The 14,632-nt window shown below is 40.4% G+C and overlaps 1 protein-coding gene across 1 annotated transcript in view; it reads left to right on the plus strand.

The window, feature by feature from the left end:
- The first annotated feature begins 905 nt into the window (after window positions 1-905).
- Window positions 906-14,632, plus strand: part of LOC121612614 (myocyte-specific enhancer factor 2A-like) — a 43,519-nt gene continuing 29,792 nt past the window's right edge. Inside the window, exon 1 of the mRNA XM_041945667.1 lies at window positions 906-986. The gene's annotated coding sequence lies outside the window, so the exon portion shown is untranslated. The remainder of the gene's footprint in view (window positions 987-14,632) is intronic.

The raw sequence follows: 14,632 nt of genomic DNA on the forward strand, positions 1-14,632 counted from the left end.
CTTGCCAGCACCCATGTTGTGGTACAGAACTTTTAAAATTTGTTTGTACAAGGACTCTAATGGCGTAATGATGAAGTGTGCAAAGACATCTTAGATGGGATCCTAGCGAATAATAATCATATGAATGAGTGGTGGGCTCAGGCAGGGGTGAGGGGTGAAAAAGATTAAAGGGGCACCAGCTGCATGCAGTGGGGCACCTGTGTGCAGAAAGTCGTGATGCATCTATGGTGATACAAGTTTTATTACCTATTAAATGTATAACTACTACACCGCGGTTATAAAAAGGGACAGGAACAATTAGCTGTTTAATCATTTAGAGGCACGTAGAAGCCTTGCATGTAGTGCAGCATATGGCACTGCTCAGCGTTTCTCCGCTGGCAGGGAACCTTACATTTATCACGTTTTATAGCACACTGGGCCACCCTAGAGGGCACTTTAGAATTTCTTGTCCAAGAAGTCACTTATGCCGCATTTTTTTTTCAAACACGAGTGCCCCAGTATTATGAATCGCTTACATGCGAAAAATATCATTGGGTCAGTTATCACACCGGGCTTGTGTTTGGGCAGTCATGATGCCCTGCTGCCAAATCAACATGTTTTATTATGAAGATTTATACTGTCCTTATTACTCTGTAGTATTGATACACCACGAGCTGCAGTGTGTGAGGTCAGTTTGAAACACTCAGGTGAAGTCAAATGCACACACGGACTGAGAAGCGTGCACACACTCACATAAAACACTGTGATACATAAAGAAACACACACGCATGCACACACACGGGAAACACACTCGTACGCGTGACCGACGTGGGATGATCCAAACTCTGGCTCGCGCGCGCACGCTCTGGTGGGCGGAGCCGAGCCTCGCGCTGCTTTGAGTTTTGTCAGTTTCCTAAATTTAGCGGGCGAGGATCTTCCTGTGGCGGCTTGGAGACACTTTGATAGAGGACTGTCCGTGTTTACAGAAGCATCGGGCGGCAGAGGGGGTAAGTGGGGGCACGCTCATCTGTCTTCGTGTGTGGGAAAGTCTGTTTACTGTCCGTCTCCTCTGCTGTAGAGACGGAGAGGGCGGGGGGGGGGCACTGCGCCTCATACTATGTTGCGAGTACTCTTGTTAACAACTGAAATTTGGTCATCAAGCTGAAATAATGTCAGTTAGTGTTCTGTACAGCTAAATGTACCACCGCCTCATGTGTTTTTGATGGGATTTTTTGGCTAAGTGGCATTACATGTGAGTAACGTTACAGTGCGCGTATTGTACATGTTATGATACGCCGGAGTGTCGCCATGGAGAGCTTTATAAAACTTTGACTAAATCAAAACGTAGAACGTCCCCCCATATTTAGCTGTTTTTAGCCGGTTAGCTAGTTTCACCATTTTCTCCTCGGGACACTTCTCCTCCTCCTCCCTGTCTCCCTGAATGTGGTACAACAAAGTGTACCGTTAGCTACTGTGTCATCGTTTGTAAGAAGGAGATACCAGCAGGCTGCTTGTATTAAATGCATGATAGCGAGAAGTACAGTTCAGGAGCACAGTCATTTTGGAAGTACTTGAATGTCGCAGCACAGTGAGTCCGTAGCAATAAACACATTAAAGTCAGTGTGGCCGTGGCTGGAGGACCACTGTATAACTTTGGTTTGTGTCAAACAGCCGAACACAAAGTGCAGCAGGTATGAGAGCTTAAATAGTTTAATTTCTGAGCGCTGGCAGTGTAGTAGCTCAAAAACACCAACCATGTCTCCTGGAGGACATGAAAACTACACAGTGACTGTAGGTGAAGCAGGATTAGAAGGATAAGAAACACCCCAACCATCAGCTTTTACACAAAATATAATCTTTATGTCCTGCAATGCATTCATTGACACCGACAGTGTAAGGGAATCGGTCCAGCAGTTGCTTGGTCAGATGTCATATTGCATTAAAATGATAGTGTGAACATTTGGATAGTCTGGTTTTATCTGGCACAGTTTTTTTTTCCAATTTTGTCCTAATACAATACTTACATGTCCATATGTACAGGGAAAAGGCTGTTGGATGCTGTAATTGTTCCTCTTGGCCATACTGGCTGCAAAGTCAAAGTCAAAAGTCAAAGTCAAAGTCAGCTTTATTGTCAGTTCTGCAGTATGTACAGGACAAACGATGTGATCCCGAAAAGTGATCCCTTCCTAGAGAAACATATGTGTGACAAAATTCAGGGGCCTTGTTTTTTGTTAAAATACGTTCTTAAGATCAGCTAAAACTTATATGCACTAAAAAGAGTCTTTAACTTTGAAGATACCCACTTGATTCGTCTAACCCAGACTGCTGAAGCCTCGCAGTACCTTCGACATTATCTGCACTTATCGGTGCATTTTTGCACAGAGTGAGGAAAGTGGGTTTGTCCCCCATTGGGACGAAGAAGGATCTCTTTGTGGAGCACCTATTACAGCAACCAATACGCCTGTCAAACTACATTTGGGAATGGGAGTATTTCTTTAAAACAGTCTTGAAGAAATGGGAACCTACTGTCTGTCTTCATATCCGTTTTGAATTTTAATGCGTGAGGTTCATTTTTAATTCAGTCTTTGTGTTATGAATCACAATGATGAACATAAATATGCAGAATGTGATTAAGTTGCAGTGATTAAACTAAATGCGAAGTGACTGTTACGGAAAAAAAAGTCAAGCATTAGGTAGGGACAGGGGACAAAAAACGTCTTCTAGTGAAGTAATGTGTTTTCTTCTTGTTTAACACTTGTAATAAAATCAATAAAAAGTTTCTGTGACATTTTAAAACACAAAGAAATGGTAGAGAGGAGTCTTACAATCAGCAAACTGAGTGACATCAGTTTTACAGAAATGTCCAGCTAACTTTAGCTGACCTGAGCTAACAATAGCCAACATTTGCTAACATAGCTACTGCTATACCCGACCGAGTAAAACTGGAGCTGCAAAACTCCGGATGCACAGCCAAACAATCAGCAGGAAATGCTGACAAGGAGAGTCTTATTTGAAATAATTCAAAAGTCAATATATTTAAAACATTCACTCTTAATGTATTTTTCATAATTGTGAACACATGAAAAACATGAATTATTGAATGTTACATTAGTGATGTGACAGTTCCGAAATGGGGAACAGTGATGAAGCATGGCCGACAGGAGAAAAATATTTTAAGATGGAAAATGTTTTTGAATAACTTCACAGAACAAATTACAGAAATGTAAACTCACCTGAGAGAGTGAAAGTTGCCATTTAGAGTTCAAAATGGGTCACATATGAGGATTGTGTATTCAAGGAATTGTTAGAAAGCTCTTACCGATCTTAATGATTAGTAACTTTTACTTCATAATGTGATGACAGTTGCTAGTTTGTGTTAGCTAGGTAGCTAGCTGTCTAGCTTGCACAGTGATTTTCTGAAATGGAGAAGCTGAAAATGACGCCTCCGGACATGTCGCGTTCCATGGCAAACATCTGGCTAGCTTGTTATATAAGAGCTGTCAGAGAGTATGTGATTGCAAGTCAAGTGTATTTTGCATTCATTCTGTCTTACATGCTTGGCCAGCTGTTTTTGAGATCCCCAGCGACACTCTGTCACTGTCTCCTATTATATGGAGTCAGTGTTGGTAACCTACCATTTTACATTTCTGACATATACCCAGCACAGTGATGGTTGGGTGGGACCAACATGTGTTGTATTTTGATGCTTAAAATTTAATCTCTCTGATGGTATGGATTGCAGTTTTGGAAAAGACTCTTACTGGTTGTGTTTGGACAGTAGCCTGAGTCTTCTGTTTTTAGCAAGTGTTTGATATGAAAACCTAAACTCTGTCTCAGTGTAGGGAGTGGAGTTGCTATAATAGTATATGTAATGCAAGATGTTACAATGTAAAGTGATGTGCTGCTTTTTTCACCTTACTGTACCTGAACATTGATTGCCATGTCATGTAATAATAGATAATAAATATAATAACATAATAATGATAATAGATAAATAATAGACAATAAGTAAATTACTATTAGGTGGTTTCCCAACATACACTTTGACGACTTGTTTTAAACAAATCTTTCACTTGTCTCTTCAGAGTAGGCTAGATTGTTTTTTTATTTTTGTTTTTATTTTTTGCGCCCAGCACGTTTGCATCAATGAAGTTAATTAGCATGCTTCATAAGTGTGTGTATTTCTACATTCCTAAAACTCTTTCATGTGCTTTGGCCCCTTTCAGTGATGTTTGGAGCTTTTTGGCAGGTGCAGAGAAACGATATCACCAACCACAATGTTAGTAAGAAAAGAGAGAATGACAAAGCTATTTTAGACTGTCTGTGGTTGCTTTGTCAGTGCCTGTTTTGGCTTTACAAGCGTTTGTTCATAAAGCAGACAGTCCATCCAGACAACTCATTAAGATAAGTGATAAGCACTGGGGCAGGAACTTGACCAACTGATGGGTGGGCGAGCAGAGGTCCCAATACACTTTGCGCTTAAAGGGAAATACAGTTTGAGCATTTCTGAATGTTGTCCACCAGTATAATTCAGTGCATTCATGGCTCCCACAGAGCATCTCCCTGTGTCACACAGCTGCATTTAAAGGCAGCATGAAGATGGTCTAACTTGCCATCCTAATCTGGCAGGGCCTGGGGGGAATTCTCCAAAAGTTGATAGCTAGTTTTGGAATGAATGGCTTTATTTATTCACTCCTTCTGGGCCCCACATCTCTTTGTTCAGCCAGGACAGACTTTAGCTGGTTGGGAGATTTTCTCCAACTTCTTCTGTATTTCTTTCACAGGAGGTTGGATTCAAACAATCATACTTAAAGAAATGTTTTCTTTGCAGCGTTGCTTTCCATTGTATGACAGGTGTCTCAGCCTGTCACAGTTAGTCGATAAACCCAAATCCACATTTTAAAATAGTCCCTTCAGAATGTTAGGGGTGACATCACTGATGCAGGGTTAATGATTTTTTTAATAGTTGTCAGTGTAAAAAAGTTGCCGTAACTGTGGAGTCAGGAGGGGAACTCTAATTACTAATATTACAACACCCTTTATCTTTGATGAACATGAGTAATAGGAAAACTTGAGACCTAATGGGTATGTGTTTGAAAACACCAGTCACTAAAAAAGCTACCGTGTAGGCTTGGGGAGTCGAATCCACAGACCATCATTCCACATAAACCAATACTTTAAACTTCTGATTAGCAGATAAAATGAAAAGTGGCTGGCTGGTGAATAGACATAAAATGTCCTGCTTAGGGGCTAAGGCCTCTTTGGTACCCTGCTGCTTTGTCCCTGCTCTTTGTTTTCATATTTCATTAGCAGGGCTAGCAGCATGTAGCATCACCTTCAATTATCTTCCCTGTCAGCCAACTGACAGTGCCTGTCTGCTGGCTTTAGTGATTACAGGCTTCAGGGGACAGGTAATGAGGTCATGGTTACACTGTCACCCTGTCAGATTGCTGAGGCCACAGGGAGCATATGGGCTGAAAGAGGTCTCCCATCTCCAATCAGTTATCTCTTAGCAGGCTTAGACCCTGGATGCTTTCACTTAGTTGCATTACCGTGTAATGTGATGATGTTTCTCTTTTTTTAGAGTCTAGTTCAGTTATCATATGGATAGCTTTAAGGATAATGGGTTTCTATTATGTTCCAATAACACAGCCAGGGTGAACACATTGTACCTTTGTTGTTGCCCATGGACATTTACTGTATATAAATGCAAAATGATTTGGTCCAGACTATTCACTTAATTGTACAGTGTAAAAAAAATCAATTCTCTGCAAGTCTGTGGGTATGAACTTAATGTTGCTGACATTAGCATCACTGTGCCTAGTGGAGACCAAAAACAGAAAAGGGTTTATCAGGTGGCGAGAAACATGACTTGCTAACACATCGACTTAAACAATGATCTGTTAGTGGTGTGTTTAAAGCTTGTTTCTTCTGCCCCCAAGTGGAATCGTTTTCTATCGCAGGTTTAAAATAATTACTTCCCTCGCATATGGAGATCAGCTAACACCTAGTAGCATTGTCTGTTGAGTGATGGCTAATGTTGCTGGACTAACTTCATAACATATATCAGCTAAAGGCTGAAGGAGCAAATATTCATTCAGTCCTGTCCTGTGATACAGGTTTATGCATAGCTTTATGGCTATTCTGGTAATTTAATAATCCTGGATTTAGAATGAAACCCAGAACATCCTGTGGTCTGAAATTTGAAAAAGCATTAAACTTTTAAGTTGGCCAAGTAGCATGCACTTGATGATATGAGGACTTTTTGTGCCAGGTACTGTAAATTCTCTGAGGTACATCACACACTGTATGTGCACAATCTTTTGTATTATGGGTACATGCGCATAATGTTCTGATTACTGTAAAACTGACTAAGATGTATGTGTGTACATTTAAAAGAACAAAACTTCCATCTTCCCTCGATAGTTAGGACAGCATATTCACAGATGTGACACCAAGGACCTCAACCCTCAGCCATCTCTGCATTATACTTCATGTAAAAACCATTAACAAGATTGTGAGCATGGGGAGAACAGTGGAAATGATTTTATACATGCATTAATAGATATTTTATTCCATCAGCCAAAATGAAAAAGGAAACCCTGCAAAGCCTGGTTATCATACTCTACAAAGGCTGGCTGGATGTTTGATTTTGTTTCATGAGAATGACAATCAAAACATCAGTGTGTCGCAATCTCATTTCGACAGAAACATTTCTGGGAGGAACCCTGCCCATTTAATCAAATGCACTTGGTCTTTTTGCTAGAGAAATGTGATTGCAAGAGTATGGATTTGTTGCATACCATTTTGTTGCTGCTTTTTTGCAGGCATTGTGGTTACTGATAGTCCTGAGAGTTTATGAAGTCATACTCAAGATTTGAGTTTTGCTCATGACCTCAGTTTGATAGAGGTTTAGCTTTACGCAAGTTATATAAATTGAAAACAGAAGAAATTCAGACATGAGGAGACATTATAGATTTAGAGATTATAGATTTTGTTATTGATGAAGCACCTCGCATTGTGTTTTATTCCAGTATTTTCATTATGTACACCATGCAAAGGCTTGTAAACCTAAATTCACCCTCATCTTTAAGTGATTTCTGCTGCCGTCCCTTTTGCTTCTTTGGTTACCTCAGATAAATGCTTCTTCCTTATATTTGGTGCAAAAGTGTATTGTACTTAAAGTGGCCATCGCCAAAGTTAACATACATGCATGCAAGCTACCAAATATGTACATCATACGTTTCTTGCCTTAAGTTGTTTCTAATACATGCAAGTAAAAAGTGGTTGAAAATGCTTCACCTCCAGTGTTGTGACTCTGGTTTGAACAGACATCATTTGCATTGTCTCCTGGAAAGGCAGTAAGCAAGTTCAACCGAGGTAAATGTGACAGTCAACACAATACACTGAAAAAATGTATTTTGAAAAAGTCAGATTAACTTTTAAGACCACAATTTATTGTTGAAATAAATATGTTAAAGATGCAGCTTTCTTAATACAATCACATGCAATTTTATATTGATGATATTGTGAAAAAAACTTGTTACCAGTAACACGACTGTCCACCCTGTCAGTTAGGTTCCTTTGTGCGGCTGTATGGAGTCCATGTGTTCTCCACTGGTATTTCCTTTCCCTCCTAGTTTCCCTAATGATAGAATATTTGGGGCCTTGTGGTAAACAGAAATAGCAACACTTCTGAAGGACAGGCTTCTCTTTTTGCACCACGCGCTGAAGAAATAGAGGCTGCACTGTGTGTGTGTGTGTGTGTGTGTGTGAGTGTGTGTGTTTTATTGAGAGGCTATTTCAAGTCCTCCGTGACTGACTGACTGACTGACTTAGCTTTTTCTAGTCAATTACATGGCCTGCTTTAAGCCAAGCTCTTGCAGGCTGCATGGGCCCATGCGTTCCTTATCCAGCTGTGGCGATGCCTGGCTAAACCAGTGACATGCTGTATCACACACAGCAGAGAAGATGAGAGGTTTAGCTGACTCTTGTTGCTGTGGAGCCTTGTTGTGTGCTTGTTACCTGTCTGTGGTGACACTAACATCCAGAATGATATGATTATGGAACTGCACAGGCTCATTTTAGTTCAGTCTATGGCACTTAAATCTTCACGCTGAAGTTTTTATGACCGACATGGAATATCCCTCTGCTATTTGATGTGATTATACACACATCGTATCTGTTTTGGAAAAGGGATTCTTGTATTTTCATTACATCCAGTAACACGGCTTCATTCATCACAGATGGTCTGCACACAAACATTTATGTGCACTTGTGCCTACGTGTGGTGACTCATTTGAAGAGAAAAGCAGTGTGTTCTCAATGGGAGAAGTGCTCTTAAGAGGTCAATAACTGCTCTCATTTAATCTCCAGCATAACAGAACTGGAGCATCACTTTCCTCCTTTGTCAACTAAAGCATAAAACATAAAACAGTTTGAATTTCTAATTTAACCAGCCATCTATTTTACTTAAAAACAGAAAGCAAGAAATTAAGATATTAGGACTTTTTTTCTGTCAGAATTTCAGAGCTAGAGGGGGGATTGCTGTCTGTAATGTTGTCTCTCCTCCAAGCTTGAGGTAGAAGAGGAGTTCCTCCACCTGCCAGAGGACATACCGAACTCTTTCAGGTAATATCTGGTACCTCTTTCCAAAATCGTTTTTTCCTCCTTAATAACATTTCTTGCAGCAGCTCTTGCAAAGTCCAACCCAAGTGTCTCTCAGCACCAAATCAGTTTGGCTGATAGAGCTTCCTTTTCTGCCTATACTTGAGCCATAGCTTTTCCTGGGGACGACTGTGACTTATAATCACAACCATTCGTTTGGGTTTTAATGTTATAAAACCGTAGATTTTTAATGTCATAAAAATATGTACTAAAATGTTCAGAATTGCATTAGGCAACTCTGGCTCTCCTGATTCAAATTACTTGCAGACAGTGTTGAGGGGTCAGGGGGAATATAAAATGAGTTTTATGTGTATCTTTATAGGGAATTAAGATTGAAATCATGTTTACTGTGTTGAGCAATAGCTTCTAGCAGTGAAGGCTTTGGTTGATGTTCTCTCCTGTCCTCTGGCTGTGGGTTCTGGAAAAGCTCCTAATCTATTGGACTTGAGGACTCTTCCTGCGGGGTCGCCCCAGTAATCAGGCCTGAGCCGGTCCTTCCAAACCAGCCAAACCTCTGGCTGCCTGCCGTCTGACCGCTTGGCCACACACCCGCACGTTTGATGCTAAAAATACCGCAGAGGAGCTCAGAAATTACACTCAATAAATACAAAAATCAAATAAAACAATTTCCAAATATTAGCCTTGCAATCTACTTTCCTCCAGTCATATAAAACTGCCTTTGTTGCTCACAGCAAATAGGTTTCCCTCGGCCCTGCCAACTTAAACAGTAATGTTGGGTCAATGGCAGTGTGGTTTGGCTTAATTAAACTCAGTGTTGATTTGCAGAGACAGGGTCCAGACCAGAGAGTGGTTTGGGTCTGCTCAGAGTCCTGACACTGTTCTTAATGGTGCCAACACTTCATAAATGCTGGCTGTACATGAAGACGCTCCCTGACTGCAAGAACAAAATATTAGCAAATTGAAAATGTAAACGATATTACTTTTAGAAGTACTGCAACATCAGGGTGCAGTACCCTTCAAATATCCTATGATTGATAAGATGTATTTTTGGTTAGATTCAATCTCCTGCTTAATTTTGCTCAGTTTTTGCATAAAGGTTTTGTACAATTTCTCTATCTTTAGTTTACTGGTAGTGATATTTTCAGAGTTGTTGTGTTTTAGAGAAATAATTCAGACTGATATGTGTGTGATATTGGTTAGCTGTCACTGGTTGTTGTAGCTCTTTTCAGTTGACTTACATGAAATTCAGGTGATTTATTTCTTGAAAATTTGAGTATAGTAAATTTAGATCAGTAAGAATTCATACGTCAGTAATAACAAGAGGAACCCATTCGGTAACTGTGTCAGCTTGCCTTGCTGTAGCCTGGCTGTTTAGAGTGATGTTTATTTCCCACAGAAGCACCCAGTGTTATCTCACACATGGCTTTCAGCAATTATACATGCTAATCCTAGGAGACCCAGCTGATCCCAGCTGTAATATTTTCTCTTGCCACCAATCCAGTGAAAGAGGAATAACAGTAAGCAAATACACACAGTTATGCACAACTTTTAGAGTTTAGAATTCCTCCCCAGAATAATCTGCAGTACAGCTGCTAATAAATTCCAACCAATTCTGAAATCACACAAACTTGTTATCAAGAAAAGAAAGTGCACATCATGATAAGGTTATATATAGATGTGTGTGGCACTTGCATTGACTTTAGGACAAATCCATTAAATGATGCTAAAACACTTAACAACTCTTGGCTTGAATAGTGGATGTTGAAAGTTCGTAGGTTCATTTGTGACAAAGAACAGAAGCTGTAGTTGAAAAAATAACTCTAGAAACTTATCAGATTACTCCAGCAGCACTACACTGTCCATCGGTCTGCTCTGAGTACTGTCATTTCAGTCCTCATGCCCAGCCTTATGGGAGTGTGCTCTTGGTTTATACTTTGCAAGCACCCGTTTCTTAGAGTTTGTTGAACAGGCGAAATGGTTGTCTTTAGTGTCAGATGCTACAAATTCAAGGCTTGTTTTAAAAGTTACTGATGTATCTCAACAGTGTACATACACAATGTATGCTTTGACATTGTGTCAGTTATTCGTCTCTCTATTCTACTCACACACAGCACCTAAAATGTTGTTAGTAGTACACTTACTGGAAATGCCACTTGTAAGGAGCAATTTTTGATGCTTCTGTATACACCACTGATGTGAGATTGGTACAGGATGAATGCATGTGGAAAAACATGTATAATGTCTCCAGCTGAACTCTTCGTGTCCTATACATATAAAAACTTGAAAAAGAGTTCACTGTTTACCCAGTAATCTCAGAGAGAGAGCTGGTGAAGTGTGTGTGTGTGTCTCTGTGTGTGTGTGTCTGTGTGTCTGTGTGTGTGTCTGTGTGGAGGGGTTAGAAATGGGGGGATAGGAGATTGCATGAAAGACCCTGAGGATAGAGGCCTCAGATCTACTTAACATCTCTTCACAACATTAAAAGGATGATATTACTTTGCTGAAAGCACAGAATTTCAATGAGAGAAGGAACAAACAAATGTTAAAGAATTCATTATAATATCATTTAGTAGATCAAAAGATTGGGCTGAGGCTAGAGATACTTCTCAGTGAAGAAGTTACCGCATGTGACTCTGCAAACTCATCTGCAGTGAGCAAAGAACAGGAGAGAAGTTAAGATTGGCCGTGCAGACCTACAATACTGTATATGTGCTGTTTGTGTGACTGTACTGTTTGATTGGAGTGTTGCTGTCTGACTCTGTTCGTATCAAGGTTCACTTATATATTATCTTAGTCTTTAGCATTGCTGTCAAGACACTTCCAGCAGAGCAGTGCTTTTCTCAGCTGTAGCGGCCCCTGGAGACCTTGGAGCCACGAATGACCGGGCTGAAAAATGTATAGTGCACTTTTGCTTAAATTTCCAATGTAACTCAACATAAAGCCACTGAACTCTCCTGGATGATGTAACGACCCCATAGATTTATATTAAGGCCACCAGTATTAATTCATGTTTTTTTCCATCAGTTTTTCAGATGGCTCTAAATACTACAATACCCATGAGCAACAGCTGCCATTGCAATGGAGAAAAAGTCAGAGGCGCAAGTCAGAGCTGTTTAAAATTCAAAACATGTTGGCGCAGTTGGGAACAAAACAGGTGTTGCCATATTCAACCAAAAGTTTCAGAGTCCAAAAGAAAATTGACGTAAACCAGCTGTGACTGATTTTCTTTTGGCCACCTGTGGGCAGCTGAAACAAGGTGTGGACACAAAGTTGACATATCGTCATTCTTTAAGTTGATACGGCGAACACATTACCAAACAGTTGCTTATTTCCACTTCCAGCAGTTATGGAGCAGCATTATCCTTCATTTGGAGATGTGTTTGTGGTCAGCTGGTGAATATAAATCCATTTTCACTCCGCTTATGGTCTGTACCAACTCCTGATGGATGGATGCTGTTCAGCTGCTCAGCTGTTGATGTTCACCAGCTAACTGTGTTTGTTTGCTGTTTGGTGCTGAGCAGGTAGGGTACAGTGGGTTTTTAGACACTACGGGAGCTGTAAGAGTGGATCAGAACAGTAAAGTTGCAGCTAAAGAAAGAGCTGAAACTCTGTAAAACTGAGGGGCTGCAGATTCGGGGGATAATTTTCTGTGCGTTCATCACTACGAGTGACCCCTTTCACATTGTCACATTGCTGTCACATTGGAATTTGATTTGTTATTATTGTTATTGTGTAAACTACAAATGATGATTATAGGTACTTCAATCTTTCTCAACAGCATAATCTTTAGCTTCTGTCCACCGTTTACGATGCTGCAAAATAGCTTTAAGCTATGTGATTGAATGTTTCTTATCATACTTAACTTATCTTTTTAACTCAACTTACCTTTTTATATTAAGACGATTTTGCCTTTTACTTTTTATAAAATACTCAATATTTTCCCCAACTCTTTAGCTGTCGCACTGCTGATTCAACTGGGACAATTTAGTGCCCATCCAACTGTGTCTCACCTAACATTGTCTATGGGAATACATGAATGGGAACCAGGGGCCCCTGGAATAGCTTCTCCCACTTCGCACCGCTTTTCTATCCAAATTCAGGTCAGCAAGATTTTTCAGAACACACAATGAAATGTAAATACAATGGATATGTACTTGCCTGTCTCCTACATTGTGTCTTTTGTATCTCAAAAGTAGCAGCTTGGGCTAACTTGGACCATAACAATGTTATTCAAAATAATTTTGTTACATTTGGCTTGTTTTTTGTTAACTTCCATCATATTTTTAATGGTTGATAAAATTAAGTTGGTTACTGATAGATTGTCTAACAGTTCTGGTTGGAAATGTTCCTTTCTGTAACAGTATTCACATCTAATTTCTCTAATGATTTCTGCAAGGAAGCATGCTGTTAATCCTCAGAATCCATGAGGTTAGTAGGTATCAGTGTCTTGGTCATGAATATTTGAAAGGAAAATGCTAAATGGGCTTGAATCCTGGTACTGCAGTCAAAGTACAGTTCCTACTATGTATGTGAATATGTTTGGGGATCCATGGAATATTCTGGGAGCTGTTGCAGTTGCATTTTTTTATTGTCTCAGCAGTGCCATAGCCTTATTTGCTTGTTATGAATATTATACTTCACATGCTGCGTGTTTCTAGTTTGGAAATGATCCATTTAGCCAAGACAGTGTCGCTTCACTTCAGTCTGAGATCACTTCACCTCAGTATCACAGCTGATAGCTTTGCAGGGAAACGCGACAATGGCAAAGAGCAAAAATGCACGTGTCAGTATTGAAAGTTCAGCTGAAGACCAATTAGTGTTTTTTATGAAAGGAACAGAGAGTATGGAAGCACAGCCATATTTTACAGGGCAGCTTGTGTTTCAATCTGTGTTGCAGTCATGACATCAGTGTCTCTGTGTTGAGACAGGAAAATCTTATCCCACTGCCACTGTCATAAAAGCAACACAATAATGAAATGACATCACAGTGGGCCAGTAATTAAATGAGCAGACTGCTGTCTTGGAGTTTTTACTAGGCTGGGAGATTGTGAGTAACAGTGCAGCACGCTGGAGAATAGGGTGTCAGTGAATGCAGCCTTTAGGCTGTGGGCTTGTTGATTGAAATTCACTCATTTATTGTCATGTCTTTTTTTTTTTTTTTAAAAAAGCACAATTTATTTTGCCTTGTCATCGTGCCTTGACCTAAATTTGTATATACTCTACGCACTCACTTAGACGTTCCTACACTCTCTCCTTATAGTGACACAGTAACACAGCATCTTAGTTCGCTAACTGACCGGGGGAGTCGGGTGCTATGGCAGATGACAGTTTAAGCCACCTAATCTGCCTGGCCTTCAGCCTGGCATTAAATGGTTGGGCTGCTGGTTGAAGGAGATGAGTTTAATTATTACATTTCAGGCAAAAACTCATTAGCTCAGTGACCTGCCAAGCAGCAGAGGCCAGCGTCGATACTCATGCTGCATGATACCAGAAGCTAGCCTGTCTGACTGTGGGTGATGAATTAATCACAGTCCGCTCCTGCTGTGCCTGGCAGCAGACAACAGCAGCACTTGGTTTCCTTGGTCCTGTCTTGCCATGAAAGGCATGTTCCTGCCTCAGTAAGCCACAGTAAAGGGCGAAGTGGAACATTTTAAAATCGGCTTTAGTCAATCTCAGGTTTTGTCATTGTGGGCAGATTTACAAGGAGACTCATTTGCTGCTGTCGTTGCTGGTTGTAACGTGTGTATTAGCTTCTGCTTATTCAAAGATTGCGCATTGTGCCAGAGCATCATTTGCATAAGAAAATGTTAATTTCATCGTTCTTTCTGCAACTGTTATGTTTTTACATAAATTGTCATTCGTTTTCCCTACATCAAAGAAAACTCATATTCATAGCTGGGCATGTGGGGAGGGTCGGCACATTGAGTGCTACTCTAAACAGGAAAGTGTAAAACACTTCAGCCAGTAAACAAGCCTGCTGATCTCACTCCACCTCCCTTGGGGAGCAGGTCCACCTCATTGCCTGACT

The sequence above is a fragment of the Chelmon rostratus genome, chromosome 1 (genome assembly GCF_017976325.1).
Source record: "Chelmon rostratus isolate fCheRos1 chromosome 1, fCheRos1.pri, whole genome shotgun sequence".
NCBI lineage: Eukaryota > Metazoa > Chordata > Actinopteri > Chaetodontiformes > Chaetodontidae > Chelmon > Chelmon rostratus.